The sequence below is a fragment of the Trachemys scripta genome, chromosome 4, assembly GCF_013100865.1.
Source record: "Trachemys scripta elegans isolate TJP31775 chromosome 4, CAS_Tse_1.0, whole genome shotgun sequence".
In the NCBI taxonomy this organism is placed as follows: Eukaryota; Metazoa; Chordata; order Testudines; family Emydidae; genus Trachemys; species Trachemys scripta.
The window spans coordinates 83,850,538-83,868,636 of NC_048301.1; the positions used below are offsets into that span (position 1 = coordinate 83,850,538).

At 40.3% G+C, this 18,099-nt stretch overlaps 1 protein-coding gene across 1 annotated transcript in view; it reads left to right on the forward strand.

Annotated features, from left to right (window-relative positions):
- NAV2 (neuron navigator 2) overlaps window positions 1-18,099 on the forward strand; it is a gene marked incomplete in the record, with an annotated part of 642,501 nt that overhangs the window by 246,272 nt on the left and 378,130 nt on the right.

Here is an 18,099-nt window from a genome sequence, read left to right on the forward strand (position 1 = left end):
ACTACAGTTATCGATGTGTTTCCTCTAAGCAGGTATGGTGATTTATGAGCATCGTTTAAACTTCTCCTGAAATTATTTTGCTTTGCAATAAATTGGTTACTTAAATATGATCACCACTCTGTACTTTAATCTGTGTGTATATGTACAAGAGGATGGGTCATTACTGGAAGGAGATGTCCTCTCTGCAATTAATCCTATAAAAGAGAGGTTTAATTTGTCAAGGGTATTGTGAAGATACATTTTTAAGAGACTTGAGCTCTTATTCATCTCTGTTGTAAGTGCCACAGCTGTATCCTTTGCATACCATTATGCTGCTGGATTAAGTCAGTCACACACTTACAGAATACTACCCCAAAAAGTCTCAAAGCAGCCATTCAGTGTATGTGAATAAGCATGCGTGTGCCTATGCATGCTTCATTAAGTAGTGGGTAAAAAGAGGTGTAGAAGAAAAGATGACTTTGATGTTCATCCGTGAGGGTCAAAAGTATCTCCAAGTGAACCAAGAAAGTAAGTTGCATGGAACATTTGGACCAAAATATGTTCATTTTCAATTGCAGAAACTGTAAGACATGTCTAGTTTGGGATGATAGCTGGGAAGATGCAGATTGGAGTTGTGAATCTAGTAAGTTCTCGCTATTCAGATCTTCTCTACCAGGCAGATGAAGATATGCAAAGCTGTGTGTATAGTGTTTTGCCCTAGGTTTGCCCCATCTTCCTAGCAATAACAACAGTAATCACAGCAGACTGGCGATTTCTAGCAAGTCCCAATAATTCATTGTAGATTTTCACTTTGCTTGTTTTTACAGTCATGCTGCTGACGTTGCATGAACAAATGACAGCATAGATCTACATGAGAGGTTGTGTAGTTTCATTGCTGTCATCTGCTTGTAGGTGCTTTTCCAAAGCTATTGTTTTTCTCTTCATGGCCTCAGACAAGTGAATCTCCTTGAGTTATTATGGAAAGTATCAATATTGATGACAAGCTTATTAGAACAATGTATTCAGGGTCATGGTGGATTCTCTATCGCTAGCAATTTTTAAATTAAGATTGGATGTTATTCTAAAAGATATGCTTTAGGAATTATTTTTGGGAAGTTCTCTGGCCTGTGTTATACAAGTCACACTAAATGATCACAATGGTGCCTTCTGGCATTGGAATCTGTGAGCAAATATTACCCTGTGAGAATTAATTGAGGTGCAATTAAGTGTCCTGTAGTCACAGCGCCTTTTGCTATGATCATATCAAATCTCACATGCTAAGTAACATCAGTTTTTAAATGGGAGACCTCCAAGGAGCACCTTATTACTGTGGATGGTACGATAAGTGGTATTCCTTGAGTGTTGGTTAATGGGACACAGTACTGCTGCAGTTGCCATCTTTTGGATGGGATGTAAAATCTTGGTCTTGACCGTTGTTGGTCTTGACCATGTTAATACATGTCTCATTGCAACTTTGAGAGTCTGAGCAAAATCCAGTTTGGGTTGAGGTTCCAGCTCCCCTGTCATACTTTGTCTTCAGCTATTGCATTGTGTTGCTGTGTGTTGTTAAACAACCACTCAGAGCTTCATCTTAGAGGTGGCTATATTTGTGTGGTGGGTAGGGTGACCATATGTCCCATTTTGGCCAAGACAGTCCCCCTTTTTGGGGGGCAAAACTGGGCGTTAATCATCAGTTGGCAAGAGCAAATCGGACAAATGCCGTTTCCAAAAAAAAAAAAGTTGGGCGTGCCCCCCTAGGGGTGTGTGGTGGGGGGGGGCTTGGGTGAGCAGTGGCGCCGTGGTGGGGATCCCTCGGGCCAGCCCAGCTCAGGGGGGAGAGTGGATGGGGTGACCCTCAGGCCAGACCCACTCGGGAGAGGGTCGGGAGGGCTGGGAAGGGGAATTCCTTTGGCCCAGCCCTGCATGGTGTCTCGTTTCCACTTTTGGAAATATGGTCACTCTAGTGGTGGGTGAAGTGAGCCCTATCCAATAGCACAAGGGTGTTGTAATGTTTAATTAATGTTTTGAGATCATTGCCTGGGTGGTGCTGTAGAGCTGTGTATGTTGACTTTTGTTATATAGCACAGCAAACCAATGGCAGAGACACGTGTATAACCTAGGAGTCTAGAATTCCAGTCTTTTCTGTAACAGTGAGAGAATGTTCTCTCCCTATCAATATAAACCCCATAGTATAATTTTAAATGGATGCACTTCTGTGTCTCTTGTCAGGAGCGATACATCTTGCACCCACAGTTTATCAAGTTTCACACCTCAAGACTGTGCCTGGTGCTTCTCCTGACAGAGAGAGGGAAGCACATCCATTGAGAGCTTCTTTTCCATTGTGATAATGTTAGACACTCTACATTAGGAAAAGTACACCAAAAGTGACACTGAAGTACTTGTATCAAACTGCTTGAGCCTATTTGTTTACATCCCGGTCTGCATAGCATCCCTATTCAGGCAAGTACATACTTAACTTAGGTCACTTGAAGTCAATGGGCAGCAAGCATGTGCTGAAGTGCATTCCCAAATTAGGGTCTCATTCAGTGATACTTTAGTGCTTCTAGAGAGAAGTCTGTAGTTCAGGTTATTAGTAATAATACAATCCCCTCAGTCAGTAAGGCATTCCCAAAGCTTGATCATTTGTATTAGTTATGGGAGTGTTACATTTTTCTAGTTACATGCGTTTGTTTCATTTGCTTTTAATTTATAATGTCTGTTTGAAAGTAATTTTTCCCATGGACTATCTCCTTTCCCCTTGTGGGAAACACTTTATTTTCTGTATGATTTGAATGGAGCTTTAAGCTGTTTTTTGCCTTACGACTAAACAGCTTTATGCGTGCACTAGCATACCAGCTGATGTCTATACTGTACTTTTGTGAAGCACAGCCATTCTAGTTGGCATGCTATATGTCTTAGCTACCAAAATGTCTACCCAAATGTTCATAGCCTTACTGATTAACAAATAGCATCTGCTTTATATGTATATAGTCACCTTCACCCTGTGTTTTAAGTCATAGATTCCTTTATCAGTTCTCATAGCATGAGGTTTGATATAATATTTCACTGTACTTAGATTCTAATCACTTAACTCGACAAATTAAGAGGAACATTAAGCCTATACAACTGCTTCACTGGGAGTTGAATGCTGTTCCAAATTCTCCAGATTACTTTTAACTTTTATTTCTCTTTTTTGAGGTTTCACTATGAGCTGCTTTGTGTCCAAGACCTGTGAAGAGCTTCAAAAGATTTCTTGCTACTGGAAAATTAGAGTATTCTCCATCTCCAATACTACTTAGTACTTCACAGCCTCTCCCCAGTTCAACCCTGCTGAGTCTGCTTCTCTCTGATTCTAAGGGAAGTTTGCATAGGCTTAATTCAAATTCTCCATGCCCTGTAGCTATTGAACTATAAGTCCTACATGGTAACTTTTATGAACATGGCAATCTTATGAGTCTAAAATCAAAATATTCCTACCATCAGAGCTGTTGGGTGGACATGTTACATGTTTTATTTCTGCCCAGTCCCTTGTATATTTATGGTTGTTCTTCGCTATGTTTAGTTTATATGATTGAGTTCTTTTAACGTAAACAAACAGTGTTTAGAAAGATAATGTTCCAAAGTGGACCACATGCTTTCCTCTTGCATGGTATTTTTGTTTGTTTACCCAGCATACTGTGTCTGTGGAACTGTGGTATTTAAAGAAAATACACATTATAAACTCCAGAGAATATTGATTTACGCAGCAATGTTAATGCTTAACAAATGGCCTTCCTGATCACAAGTAAACAGGGACTGAGGAATTTTAGAAGTCTGTTTTAATTTTGTATTTTCTTTAAAATTGATATATAAAATAGTATGGCTCTTTGTTCCATGTTGCCATATAATTTTTATGAGTGAGAGAGCTGAAGAACTGTGACTCAGTCTGGGGACTCAATTGTGAATTCTAGAATATCTTCAGTTTTGCCCACACAAATCGCTGAGAGAATTTGAGTTGCCCAGCTTATATAGCTGTTATTTACATTCACATGGCTAAATCACCATGCACCACTTTGAAAATTCAGCTTTATATCTTTCACATAGCTGAGAATAATTGACTAATCCAAGTTCATGATAAGCAGTGCTAAATGGTCTACAGTGGTTTTGGGTTACACAGATGCCTTAAACACTGAGGTCTGGTAAGGCTATAGCAAGTTGTAACTATACTAAACCAGCTGTCATAACTATACTAAACCAGTGGTATCGTTTTAGTATTGCTTAATACTCTGCTGTGGCTTTTAAAGTAAGCAAAGTGTTGCCAGAGAGGTGCCGGACCTGATTGGCAGCTGCATTTGGCTTGTGGACTGCTCCAGGCAGACAATTCTAGGGACCCTGCTTAAGAGACTCTTACAGTCCTGTCTGGAGATTCAGTATGCACTTCCCTAGAATGCCCACTGATGCACAGGAGGGAAAGGCTTTGGCCATGCCCCAGCTGTACCTCAAAGATGTGTAGCACTTCTTGTATCTCCCCCCTCCCCACATCTTGCACTCAAGGAGCAGGCAGAGGGAGCTTGGTTCCCAATAAACAAATGCACCAAAGAGGAGGAAAGATACCCAGGAAAGATGCAGAGTTCTAGCTCCTTAATTAAAGTGGCTGTACTTGTGTTAGTCATATGGAATACACCTCTTGGATTGTTGAATCCAGCCCCCCCCCCCCCGAATCTAGCAGGAAGGACACTACACTCCTTACTCCCGCAGTTTATCTAACATTTCCTTCAACAATTCCAGAAACACAACTACTTCATTAATGTTGTTTGGCAGAATGTCAGTGGTAGGTAAATCCTCTCTTAGACAAAACATAGCCTCTGATACACATCACATACGCAACCCACTAAAGTTTTGCAGAGGTTCAGGGGTGAAATCTTGACCCCATTGAAGTCACTGCCAAACCTTTTATTGACTTAATTGGGGTCAGGTTTTTGCCCCAGATGTCATATTAGCTAAATGTGTTGAGATTAGTCCATAACTTACGTGGAGCAGAGATTGTAATGAGGGAGGTGCAGTTAGAAGTCATACCATTTTCACAGAGACCTTTGGAGGCCTGAACTACTCATGTTTTGTCATGACCAGTGTGACGTATGTCCCAGTTGAGGATCATCTTCTCATATCTTTTTCCATAGCATCTTGTCTTTTGTCATAGTTACTTTTCCACTTTACAGAACAGATTGGAGGTAGTATGGGGGAGTACTCCTGGAACATGAATCCTCACTACTCCCCTGTGAGGGAGGTAAGCATACTTAGATTGGAAGCTCTTTGGAGCAGGGACTATATTTTCGTTCTGTGTTTGTGCCGCACCTAGTAAAATTGGGTCCTGGTCTGTGATTGGGGCTCCCAGATGCTATGATGATACAAATAATAAATAATTATTATTCTGTTCAATTTACAGATGGGGAAACAGGGGCAAAGAAGTGTTAAGTGACTTGTCCAAGGAAATACAGAAAATCTGTAGCAGAGCTGAGTATTTGTTATTTGACACATTCTGTTATAACCCTTAAACCACCCCATCCCCTACAGAATATAATATACCTTATATCCAGCTTGAAAAGTTATAGATAATGACATTTTAGAGCTAATATTTGAAAACTTACACATCTGTGTCTAACAGACCCCATTTTAGCTGCCATCCAGGTTTGAATATGGAACCTGGAGAGCTAAAAGCATGAGCTTCTACCACTTGAATAAACAAAAGATGGGGTTTTCCAAAGCACCTAGTTGGCAGGTGTAGCAGAATCATTCACATCTTACGTGGGCCAGCCACTAGAGGAGAATAAAGACGCACTTATTTCTAGTATGAGTTACATGTGCATTTTCTGTGTAAGAACTGATGTCATCCCAAGCACATAAAGTAAAGTGTTTCCCCATATCCCCTACCTTGCCTTGCCAGTCACTCTGTAAAACTGCAGGCAGGTTGAGACTGCAATGCCATGAGCCAGTTTAATAGTGATGCAAATAATAATACACTGTGCTTCTACAGGGCCAAAGGAAAGTCTTCACAACATCCACTGTGAGGTAGGTAAGAGGGAATCTTTTCACCCATCGCTGAAATGCAGCCACCTCTGTGGTAGAATCTAGAAGCTGTCTTCAAGGCATAAAGCAATGCTACATGATATGAGAGGATGTGAAGAACAAATTCAAACTGCCCCCAGTATTTTGGCATAAGTACATTGCCTGACTTGGAGTTTTCTTATGCTTTCACAGAAAATGGCAAATGAGAAGCGCCTAATGGTCAGGCTATCAGTTTTGCATCCTCTTCAAAGGTCTAAGTGTGAAGACAGTGGATTAGTGCCAACTCACTCACTAAGCCACCACTATCACTTCCTGCAGCACGTAGGCATCCCACAGAGCTCTCACAGCCAAGTAACATTTCAGCTTGGCACTGCTTCTTTTAAGCTCTGACAGAATCATAGCCTGACATGGTATGGTTTGCAGGAGAAGTTGCTGTTTAATTAGTGAACTGTAGAGCTGTCCAAGAGTTCATAGTTAACACAAAAGATAAATTAACCAGGGTGTAATGCAGTGACAGTCCCTAGGGGTACCCTGGGTTGTGAGGCACCTCATCACCACCTGTCTGTAGCAATGTCTTCAATGGAGCTAAGATTTTGCTCCAGGTTTATAGCACCAACATTTTTGTCAATGCGTTATTCAAGATAGTTACACTCCATTATTTTAAAATATGCAGGCATCCTTGAGAGTGGAGCATTTGGGCAATATAAAGAAGTAGCAGAGGAATTTGGCTCTTCGTAAGGGAGAGTGATCAAGTCGGAAGCTCAGGTAGTAGAGCAGAGAGAGGAATGTGGGTGTATTTGATGTCTTGTCTTTGCAAAGCTTTATATACTGCATATCGGCCTTGCTGTATTGCAGTTCTCCTGCACGTGCTGTGTGCCCAGAGTAAGTGTTTTGTGTTATGCTTTGGGAGGTAAGATGAGTGCTGAGCAGCATTAACTCCTTATGCCGCTTGTGAGATACGGTGCTAGAGCAAAGCGCTCAGAGCAGTGACTTTGAAACACAAAACTAATTTTTTTTTTCAGATAATTTTATTTTCTTTGTGTTTCTTAGGCTCCTATCCACGGAATCTGTCTTCTACCCTTGTGTTTTTGTAACATTGTAATGTTTGTTGCTGTTCAGTTCTTTTAGATCATCTCTTCCCCATCTTCCCCCTTTAATTTCTGCTAGCACCTTAAAAATGATGTCTTTGTTTGGCTTTACATCTGCAAATGTTAACATATCCTTATCACATCAGAAATGTTGGTTTAGCATGTGTCCAGCTGCCCATCTGTATATTTCAAGCCAGCAGTTTTGCTGTGTGAGTAGGTTGCTCTTTCAAAGTATGCTAAATAGACCCATGCTGATTTTCACAGTAGGTCAGCCTGCAGCTTGTATGTATGAAAGCATTAGCTCAGCAAATAAAGATGGTCAACCAGCAAGATGTAGGTTTGCACATTCATACAGTATTTATGCTGTTAAGTGACATGGAAAACAAATCCACATAAGCCAAATTTGCCTTTAACAAAGATGATTTGCCAGTCTCTCAAACTAATCGCAGTTTGCCAACCACTAGGATGAAGAATTAAAATGTATCAACCCAGCTGTACTAGGAAGAAGAGATCTAAAAATACAATAGCCACTAGAATTATTATAGTTACTTGCATCATCTACACAGTATAAAATTATATAAATAAATGGCTTTGTATAATTTATGGCGATGTCTACTTTAAGCTTCTATGTATTGATTAACACATTTCAGAATCTGCTGTATGCAGAAATTTCTTAAACAGAATAGAATTTAAACAGTTTAATAAGAGAAGTTGGCATTGATCAGTCCAGTTACATTTATAAAACAAATATGTCCCTGTAGGTATTGATAGAATGTGATGAAGCTCTTAAAGGTGCTTCATAGCTCAATAAATAGGTATAATTTGATGATGACTTATTTTCACACAATCTTGCAAATTCCAAATAAAATTGTCGTAATGGTATTATTATAAGCTTCTTTCACAGAATATGTTAGTGGAAAGGAAAAATAAGATAACCAATGAGGAAAGATTAATAAAGATTCAGCTTTCAGGTTGCAAACATTAAGTACCAAATGGTTAACGTATATAGAGATGAGCAAATAATAGAAAGAGTACACTTTTTTTATATAATCTCTGCTGCAGCACAGGAAAATGGAATCTGTTTTCTTTACATAGAACAGTACAACAAGCCAACATAGGCTACGTTAAATATTATTGATGCTAATGTTGTTAGGGCTAGATTCCAGGAGAAGGCCTATGGACAAAGGACCTTGAGCTAGAGATTGCTGCTTTGTGTCACTTAATGTTAGAAAAATCATGCATTTTATATTTAAAAATAAATAATTGTTGTTCTCTGTGAAAGGGATAATTAAGAATTATCATATGGTTACTTCTGAGTCCCACTGTGAGGCTGTATTTGAAGTGTGTGTTTCTGCCTCCTGCTTCTTCCGTTTAAGTATGGCAAGTATAACTTGTTTCCTAGCAGCTGGATTTATGTCATTGGCATCTCAGCAGGGTGGCTTATTCAACGAGTCATTACATTGTTTGTATTAAACCTCTTAGATGTTTATGGATTTCTTTTGTCTGAATATTCTTCAGAATAACTGAGTGTTTCTACAGCAAGTAAGGAAACCAGAATGATATGGATGTTCTCTTTGTCTTGATACATGCCATAGCTGCCATTAACAGCATATATGCTGATCAGTTGAACTGTGACGGGTTGGATCACAGAAACCCACTTGGGGCTGTTAACTGATGTGCCAAGACTACTTCTGCCCCTGCCTTCCCTGCCAGCTTGGGACTCCAGAACCCTGCCTGGTTGTCGCAGACACACTTGCTGGCCACAAACATAGACCCAGGTCTGAACCACGTCCCACAAATTGCAAGTTTAACTAAAAGCCACCTAAGTGGTGTTCCTGTCTTTAACACTCAGATGCCCAACTTCCAATGGGGTCCAAACTCCAAATAAATCCGTTGTACCCTGTATAAAACTTATACAGGGTAAACTCATAAATTGTTCACTCTATATAACACTGATAGAGAGAGATGCACAGCAGTTTGCACCCCCCCAAGTATTAATACATACTCTGAGTTAATAAGTAAAAAGTGATTGTATTAAATACAAAAAGTAGGATTTAAGTGGTTCCAAGTGATAACAGCCAGAACAAAGTGAATTACAAGCAAAATAAAATAAAACACACAAGCCTATGCCTAATACAGTAAGAAGACTGAATAAAGATAAAACCTCACCCTCAGCGGGTTCCAGTAAGTTTCCTTTTACAGACTAGTCTCCTCCTGGTCTGGGTCCAGCAATCACTCACACCCCCTGTGGTTACTGTTCTTTGTTCCAGTTTCCTTCAGGTATCCTTTGGGGGCTGGAGAGGCTATCTCTTGAGCCAGCTGAAGACCAAAATGAAGGGGTCTCCCAGGGGTTTAAATAGACTTTCTCTTGTTGGTGGATACCCCCCTCCACCTGTATAGAATCCCAGCTACAAGATGGAGTTTTGGAGTCACATGGCCAAGTCACATGTCCATGGATGACTCAGAACTTACAGGTAGCAGCCATTGTTCACATGCTACCTTGAACGTCCTCAGGCAGACTTCTTATGTGGATTGGAGCCTTCCAAGATTCATTGTCCGTTAAGTGTTTCTTGATTGGGCACTTAACTTGCACATTCCCTTCTAAAGAAGCTGACCAAATGCCTTACTAAGGTTACTTAAAATCAAAAAAGTATACAGCCAATATTCATAACTTCAAATACAACAATGACACATGCCTACAAATAGGATGAATATATTCAGTAGCTCATAACCTTTACATAGATTCTTACATGGCATATGTATCATAAAACATATTCCAGTTATGTCTTATGTACATTCATAAGCATATTCCCATAAAGCATTATGGGGTGCAATGTCACACAGTACAGCCCACTGTCCTCCCACCTCACAATCTTCACCTATCACTTTCGGCCAGAGGAGGGTAGGGCACAACTCATTGCAGACTGCGTCAGCTGGCAGTGGGGCATAAGGTTGGTGGTAGGGTGATGGCACTTGAACAAAACGAAGCATTCCCACCAGGGGTGGAATATGCTGACTCCATAGTGTTATTCCCACAGAACCAAGGAAATGATGTCTCAGATCCCTGGAATGGCAGTGTTTTACTGCCACTAGCCCACTTGTCCAGTCGGTGCTGTAGTGTCTTTAACAGATTTCAGGAATACTTTGCTAAGGTTTCAGAGTGGTAGCCATGTTTGTCTGTATCAGCAAAAAGAACGAGGATGCATGCATGCATCCGATGAAGTGGGTGTTAGCCCACAAAAGCTTATGCCCAAATAAATGTTAGTCTCTAAGGTGCCACAAATACTCCTCGTTCTTTTTACTAAGGTTGAGAGTCCCACTGTAACAAACAATACTAAGCAAACCTCAAAGCAAAGAGCACAATACTACAGCTTTATTTTCAAACAGCGTGATGAGCCCTGTAGATTTGTGCACTAGAACTAATATTGAATCTGAAAGCTTATGCAGCTGAGTACAGGAGGAGCCTAACTGACTGTCAGCTTTAGTTTATCATTCATAGTATATTTCTATATTCATCTAGTAAAGATCAGAATGTCTGAAAGCCAGGGGGCTCACTTTAAATCAGTCTGGGTGTTCATGACTGTTTTGAAAAATATGCTTTGTATAGAAAAGCTTTTTCTCAGCACGCAATGTGGGTTGGTGCCAACCATTGAATTAGGGGAGTCTCTCTAAGTATGGTCTCACTATCAAAGAAGTTAGAGAGTCTTGACACTGCAGTTGTAAGTGTGATTGAAGCTCAGGTAGGCGTACCTGTGCTAACTTTAGTCTAGTTTGCACAGCTAAAAATAGGAGGAAGATGTGGCGGTGCAGAGCTTGGCGTGGACAAGCAACACAAGTAGGTACCAGGGTTCTGGGCAGACTTGTACAGCCAATGCTGAAACCTGTTCCATTGCATCTTCACTGCTGTTTTCACCCATGCTAGCTAGATTACAGCTAAAGCAGGTATGCCTGCCCAAGCTGCAGTCATACCTCTGATTGCAATGTAGATGGACCCTGAAGAAGAGCCTGTGAATATGTCTAAAAGGTACTGGCCAAATAAAACTACAAATTCCCTTTGATGGTATTTGAGGGGAGGTGGGAGTGGGGGTTAATTTGTTTTCTGCAAACATTGGTATGAGTGGCTTTTGTTCACAAGAATGTTTGCTGAACTCTACAAATGGCTCTGCCACAGACTTTGGGTGAATCTCTTAATCTGTCTATGCTTCAATTCCCCATTGGTGAAATGGAGAGGATACTTCCTTTTTCCTATCCTTTATCTGTCTGTTTAGACTGTAAGATCTTTGAGGCAGGGAACGTCTCTTAGGCCTAGTCTTCACTTACCGGCTGCTCCGGAGGCACGCCATCGATGTTCTGGGATCGATTTATCGCGTCTGGTTAAGACGCGATAAATCGATCCCGGAAGTGCTCACAATCGACGCCGGTACTCCAGCTCGCCGAGAGGAGTACGCGGCGTCGACGGGGGGAGACTTCCGGCCGCGTCTGGACCGCGGTAAGTCCGGAGTAAGGTACTTCGAATTCAGCTACGTTATTAACGTAGCTGAATTTGCGTACCTTAGTCCGAAGTCCGGACTAAGTGTAGACCAGCCCTTACTCTATATATGTACAACAACTAGCACAATGGGGCTCCAATCTTCGTTGGGGCCTTTACATGCTAAAGTAATACCAATGAAAGGGCTGGTCAAAACTGTTTTTAGATGTAAAATTTGGTTTTCAAATAGATATTTTTCAGTGTTCTTTGCCACTTTTGTTACTGTTGCTTTGGTTGGGCTCAAAACAGATTCAGTGTCAGAACATTGTTTCAATAATGCTGAAAACTATTTTGATTATATCATTCCATTTATTTTTCCTAAGTTTTATATTGTATTAAAATATCAGTTCAAATATTTAATATTTTATAGCCTTTAAAATATATTATAATGTTTCAGTATTATTGAAATGTTTATAGATCAGATACTTTGGAATTTCCATTCTATGATAAATTTAAAATTTTCAACTTTTCCAATTCAGGACAAACAAATTTCAAAATGCTGGAATTCCTGCAGAATGGAAATTGTTTTCTGACCAGCTCTAAGAGCAAGGTTCTTCAGGAGGGTGTTTTGAAATGAGTGTGGACTGGAGGAAGATGAAAGAGGATGAGGAGAGACATGATAGCAGAGATGTCACTGCCAGTTGGCAGTGAAGGAGTTATGTGGAAACCTGATGATGAATGTTACAGCTACAGGGCTAGCAGCAACTTTGTCCCATTTCTGATTTCTCTGAGTGAACCTGGTAGCACTACCCCTTTTATACCAACCACTATTATCCTGAAGGCCCTATGTGGTCTCAGCATCCATTTTTCTTCCCTTTGGGACCCTGTGACCACTAATACAGTGACCAGCAGCCTTCTTCAAGCCCAAGTATATTTATTAGCAATTGGAACAAAGCATTCAAGAAAAAAAGAATTTTAAGACAAGAAGTACTCCACATATGTGCCTGACGCCCCATAATGGCAACCTAAGTAAGCTATCTTCTTCAGTCACCCCATGGATTCATGTGTCTGAGTGTCTTTCATCTGGTTCTCCCCTTACACCTCCAAGAGAGTGTGCTTCTAAATGCTACAAGTTTTCTTTGTTTCTGAGAGAATACTTATTACTGCATTGGTGGATTTTATGCCTTTCCTGGTAAAACCAGTTTGACAGGCTGGCAGGAGACTGAGCCAGAATTGTCAGAATAAATATTTGTGGCATTGACTCTTAATATCTCTTAAGTGGAATATGATAGGTGAGCAGCTTGATCCATCTCCTCCTCTTTTCTGCCTGCCCCATCAGACAGACCCTCATCTAGAAGCATTTAAACCAAAATGTTCATTCAGAAAACACCAGGCCAACACACAATATTAACAAATTATTATAGAGCAGCTCTGTTCATCACTGTGAGAATGAGACACTTGAATGTGATGCACAAGAAAAGGGGAAGCCATTTACGAGAGAGGGACAGTGCAGCTGGGTCCATACTATTTTCACGGGACGGGGGGGGGGGGTACTATAACAGAAGCAGGAGGAAAGGCAGGCCTCATTTGTTGGGCTCTTTTTGCACCCTTCTTCCCCCTTTTCTCCTGTGAAAAATGTGAGAGCCCTGCCTGCTCCCTTCCTATTGAAAATTGACTATTGTCTCCTTCTCAGAGGCCTCTCTCTGCGCCTTGGAAGGAAAGGGAGCAAAGTGCGCAGAGCTGTTGGAGGAAGGTCTCCTCCTTCCCTCACCTCCCAGCTACTTTCTGTCCTGTGAACTGTCGGCTGACTATGCAGTGAAAGGCAATAGGGAGCCAGAATCCTCTGTGATACAGGATATGCTGCCTAATGTGATACAGTGGAGAGTTCCGATTATAGAGCAGTTACTGTAAATTCCTATTGGACAGGATGCACCCCTTCTGTAACCATTAGGGATGACCATGCTCTATTGATTGTATTTCCAGTAATAGTGAGTAAACTGAAATGCCAAATATTAAACACATCTGCTTCATTCATCATGCACTGGGGATAATCCCTTCAAAATTGACCATGATTGTTGCTAAAGGTTGGTGCTTAAGCCATAGTTCTTGACCTCCACTTGGGCATTAAGGGCCAGTTTTTTAAAGATATTTAGATGCCTAAAGATGCAGATAGGCATCAAGTAGGATTTTCAAAAAAAATTTCAGTTAAATCAGTTGGAGTTAGTCACCTTTGGAAAATCCCAGTAGGCATATGACTATATTTTAGGTGCCTAAATACCTTGAAAAATCTAGGCCCAACTATCTAGAGAATAACTGCTGCTGCTGTCTGTTTTCTAGAGTTTCTGTATTGCAGCTAAAGACTTTAATGCTGAAGACAATATGTTGCTGGATTTCTGTGATAACTTGAAGGCAAAATTCTATTCTTTGCCTTGCGTGCTTTTCCTACTCAGTAGTACAGTCATGTTGTAGACATGCATTAACTATATTGGAAAATGCAATATTGCACAGAACATATTGATTATACAGCAGAAATTATTAGCTTACAATTGTTTTAGCTGAAACAAAAATCTGCTGGTTACGGAAGCTAATATAGAATCATAAAATATTAATATAAATAACAAGGTAAAATAATGTATTCTTATGTAACATTAGAGTTGTTTTTAATTTAATTGAATTAACAAAATCACTCTTTGTTTCTTGACCTTGTTTAATAAATCAGGTTTCTCATTTCTCTGGCAGCCAGTGATGATGTAGTTGATTATTTGTTTCAGAGAAGGTTTTGATAGGTCACATTTAAAATGTATCCTTCATGGCTCAGCAATCAAGGTATAATTGAGCTTTAAATAATACAGTCAAACATGTCAATCCTAACAAGTTCCTTGAAAAGAAAAATCTGTTAACCTTTTCTTAAGGCTGGGGCTTCCCATACTGTAATCTCTCTGCAGGATTGTAAAGCAGACGTTTGACCATATCTGTCAGGGTGCCACAACTGACTTTTATACCAGTTGTCTATATGCAACATTGGTTTAAAACCTTCTGCCAACAATGTAGGTTCACCTTTGACATGGTAGCAGGTCAGCACATTGTAGTATCTCTGTGTGGTACAGTGGCTCAGAAGGAAAAGGCATAAGGGAGGATGCTGTGCTTTTACCATTGGATGTATAATGTACTCCTGAATTGCCAGTGGACTTTCTGAAAATGTAATACTGTTTGCAGTGTACAGACTGAGAAACAGAGACAATAGGAAGACAACAGACCTCAGACTTTTCTTTCTTTACACTCTAAAAATATCTCTTTATAGTACAGAATGTTTGGAGATTCCTTTTTTAAATTAGGGAATGATTCCTGAATGTTAAAGATATTCAAACTTCAGTATATCAGGTGTCAGTCAGTTTTTGCCTACACCAGTGAGGCTGATTCCACAGTGAAATGAATGAATCGACTTTACTTTTCCCCTTTGCTGAAGTAGTTTCAAAAAATCTTCTTTCTCATCATTATTAAGAAAAATGCTCCAACATCATGAGCATCACAAGTGTAACTCTTATTGTAAGGTCCCAGCAGGATATAAACTCCCACCAAGCAGAGAATAGTGCCACTGGTAAAATGAGCAAATGTCCTTGCCTCTGGAATCAGCAACTCTTTTGAAGGGTATTATTCTTTTACTCATTTGCTAAACTTGTCATCCACTTTAAGTGGAAGTTGGAGTGAAAAATGTACATATATTTCTTAACATACTTTTCAAAGCATTCCTACTTCACTATGTGTGGATTGGAGATCTAAATCTGCTGCAATTTCACTGAATCTTTCTACTTCTCATTTAACCATTCTTAAGTTTATATGCTGGTCAAAGTGGATACCTCTACATATAGAAATAAGTGGTGTGTGAGCCAAGGAAAAAGAAATGTCCTGATTGGCCTGAATATTAACCTTCTTCAGGAATTCAACTGTTTCTTAAGAGTAGTCAGAAAATATTTGACACCTGTATATTGAGGAACATAGGTGCCAGATTGGGTATGGAATAGATAGATATAGAAAAGAAGTGGGTTAGGTGTTTACAGGGTTATTGGTTAGAGTGAGATTTCCAAGTTTCACAAGCACATTCCAGTCAATTGGTGCTTGAATCATGTGACCTATGTGACAGGCCTAGTAGAAATAAATTGAGGAAGGCCCTCTGTTCCCTTTTCTCCTTTGCTGCCCACAATTTCTTGCCCATCTGAGTTACCTCTCTTAACTTTAAAATGGCTAATAGGATATCTGTACCCAAATAATGCCAATTAGCTCCTAAATACCAGGACCAATCTCTCATAGTCATTGGAGTGTGCCAGGTGACATTTTGGAGACTGAACTAAGGGACAAAAACCTGTAGTCAGAGCAATCTGTTATTAGCAAGGCTGATACTTTAAACAAGACACACATTCTCCCTCTCCTCTACCTATAATATTTAATTGTTTTTATGTGTATACATGCATCCTCAGCTACTTAAGTGACCTGCCTTACTCCTTGAAGTAGTTAAGTGTGAGAGACTATAATACGCTAGCAAATTATTTTTTCATTGTACAGTACTGGTGGGCTGACAGAAAAGAGAAACTTTGTAGAAGATCTCTCCACCATGCTTCAGAGTTCAGGATTCTAATGGTATGTCTACACTGTCTAGGTTACCGCACGGCAGCGTGTGACGTGGGCAGTGTAGTCATGCTTTATCGCCGGGGAGAGCTCTCCCAGTGATTTAAAAAAAAACCCCACCCCGAATGAGGGGTGGTAGCTTTATTGCTGGGAGCACAACTCCCGGTGATAAAGCGCTGTCTATACTGGTGCTTTTCAGATCTAAAACTTTTGTCGCTCGGGATGTTTTTTCACACCCCTGAACAGCTAAAATTTTAGCGCTGAAAGTGGCAGTGTAGACACAGCCTAAGATTCACTCTGCTGCCAGCCCATCATGCAGAGCAAGGATAATGAGTGAAGCTTGATTGCAGTTCTTATCCTCTTTCTTTTACTCCTGGGATATTGAATATATCTTCTAATAGAACACCTACAACAAAACAAATCTCTGATTCAGTTCTCATCATGTATTTATCCATTCTACTTTAGTATGTGTGAGAAAAATTCAGTGAAGCCTGTGATTTCCACCTATTGTATATCTTCCCAGGATATCTCAGCTGAATGTTAGGATGATCATTATGTAGAGTCAGCTATCACCATACAAATCCACTACTTTTTATAAAACAGAAAGTATGAGGTTCCTGACCTAAGTCAGTGAGGATTTCATGGAATAACACAGCACACTCAGAACAGTGTATCCATTTTAAAGTTGAAATGTGCCACTGTGAATAAACAGAGTAGAAGGTTTCAATTTTTAATAGCCGAACTTGAAATGATGCCTGCAGCCATGCCACTCTGGGCTTTGATCTTGCCAGATTTAGCAAGCTGAACAGACTCAGAACTGCTTTGTATATGGATGGAGACCACCAAGGAATATCCAGCTGCTACAGCTAGTAATGTAGGTGATTTTAACAAATACCCCTTTTCCCTTGAATGGGAATGGAACCAGTGCCCCAACTTAGTAGTAAAGGTCCCTGTTGCTAGAGGTGCCATCTGTTAGATAAAATGAAACTGGTGATGGTTCGTGATCATTAAAGATTATGGCACTTTTTATATAAGAACAGGGAACTAATGCTATCCTGGCTAGATTTCAGTGTGGATAATTACATTTTGCTTATCTAAAAATCTTCTGCAGTTTCCACTGGTTATGGCATTTCTCTTCCCTTAGTGTTCTGAACTGCAGAATGTTGTTGCTGAAAACTGTTACACAGCTACTGAATTCACTTCAGAAATGGCTTCATTTTACATATGCAGTTTGCAAAAGGAGTTAACAGTGAACTAGTCCCCTTGAGGGGTGAAACTAGTCAGCTTTAAAATTTTACAGTAATTGAATAACATCAATATAGCTAAACTGATAGTGAGAGTCCACACTGCAGTGCATGCACTTGTTTAAGATAACTTATGTGAAGCACCGTGACTGCACAGCACTGTTTTGGTATAGGTGCATTATATTCTGGGTGGGTATCCCAGGGTGCCAAGTACTGCGACAAGAGTCTGTGCATTCTGGGTGATTTTCAGGAACATGTTAGCGTTCATAATTTGTACTTGTAATGAGCTCTGGTCATACATAGGTGCTTGTGAGTGTGTGCCAGCAAAATTTAAAGACAGCGGGGACATCTGGTCCAGATGACTTCAAAATTTCATAGCAGTAGGGTGCACACAGGAAATCTGAGAGAAGACCACTTCAGGTGTGAACTGATGCAGTTTGGGGTAGTAGTGGGAGGACTACATGACGTGTGGGGTAGTATTATCAGAAAGGTGAAGCATCCATCTGGACCTTGCACCTGTATAACTCCCACTGGGAAAAAAAAATGAAGTTGATTCCAAAGCAATTTAGTGATTTCATTTTAAGTGGTGAGACAAACTGGTATAAAATGATTTGTGCCTAGACTCGAGGCAATTTCTGCTGCCCTCCACTGA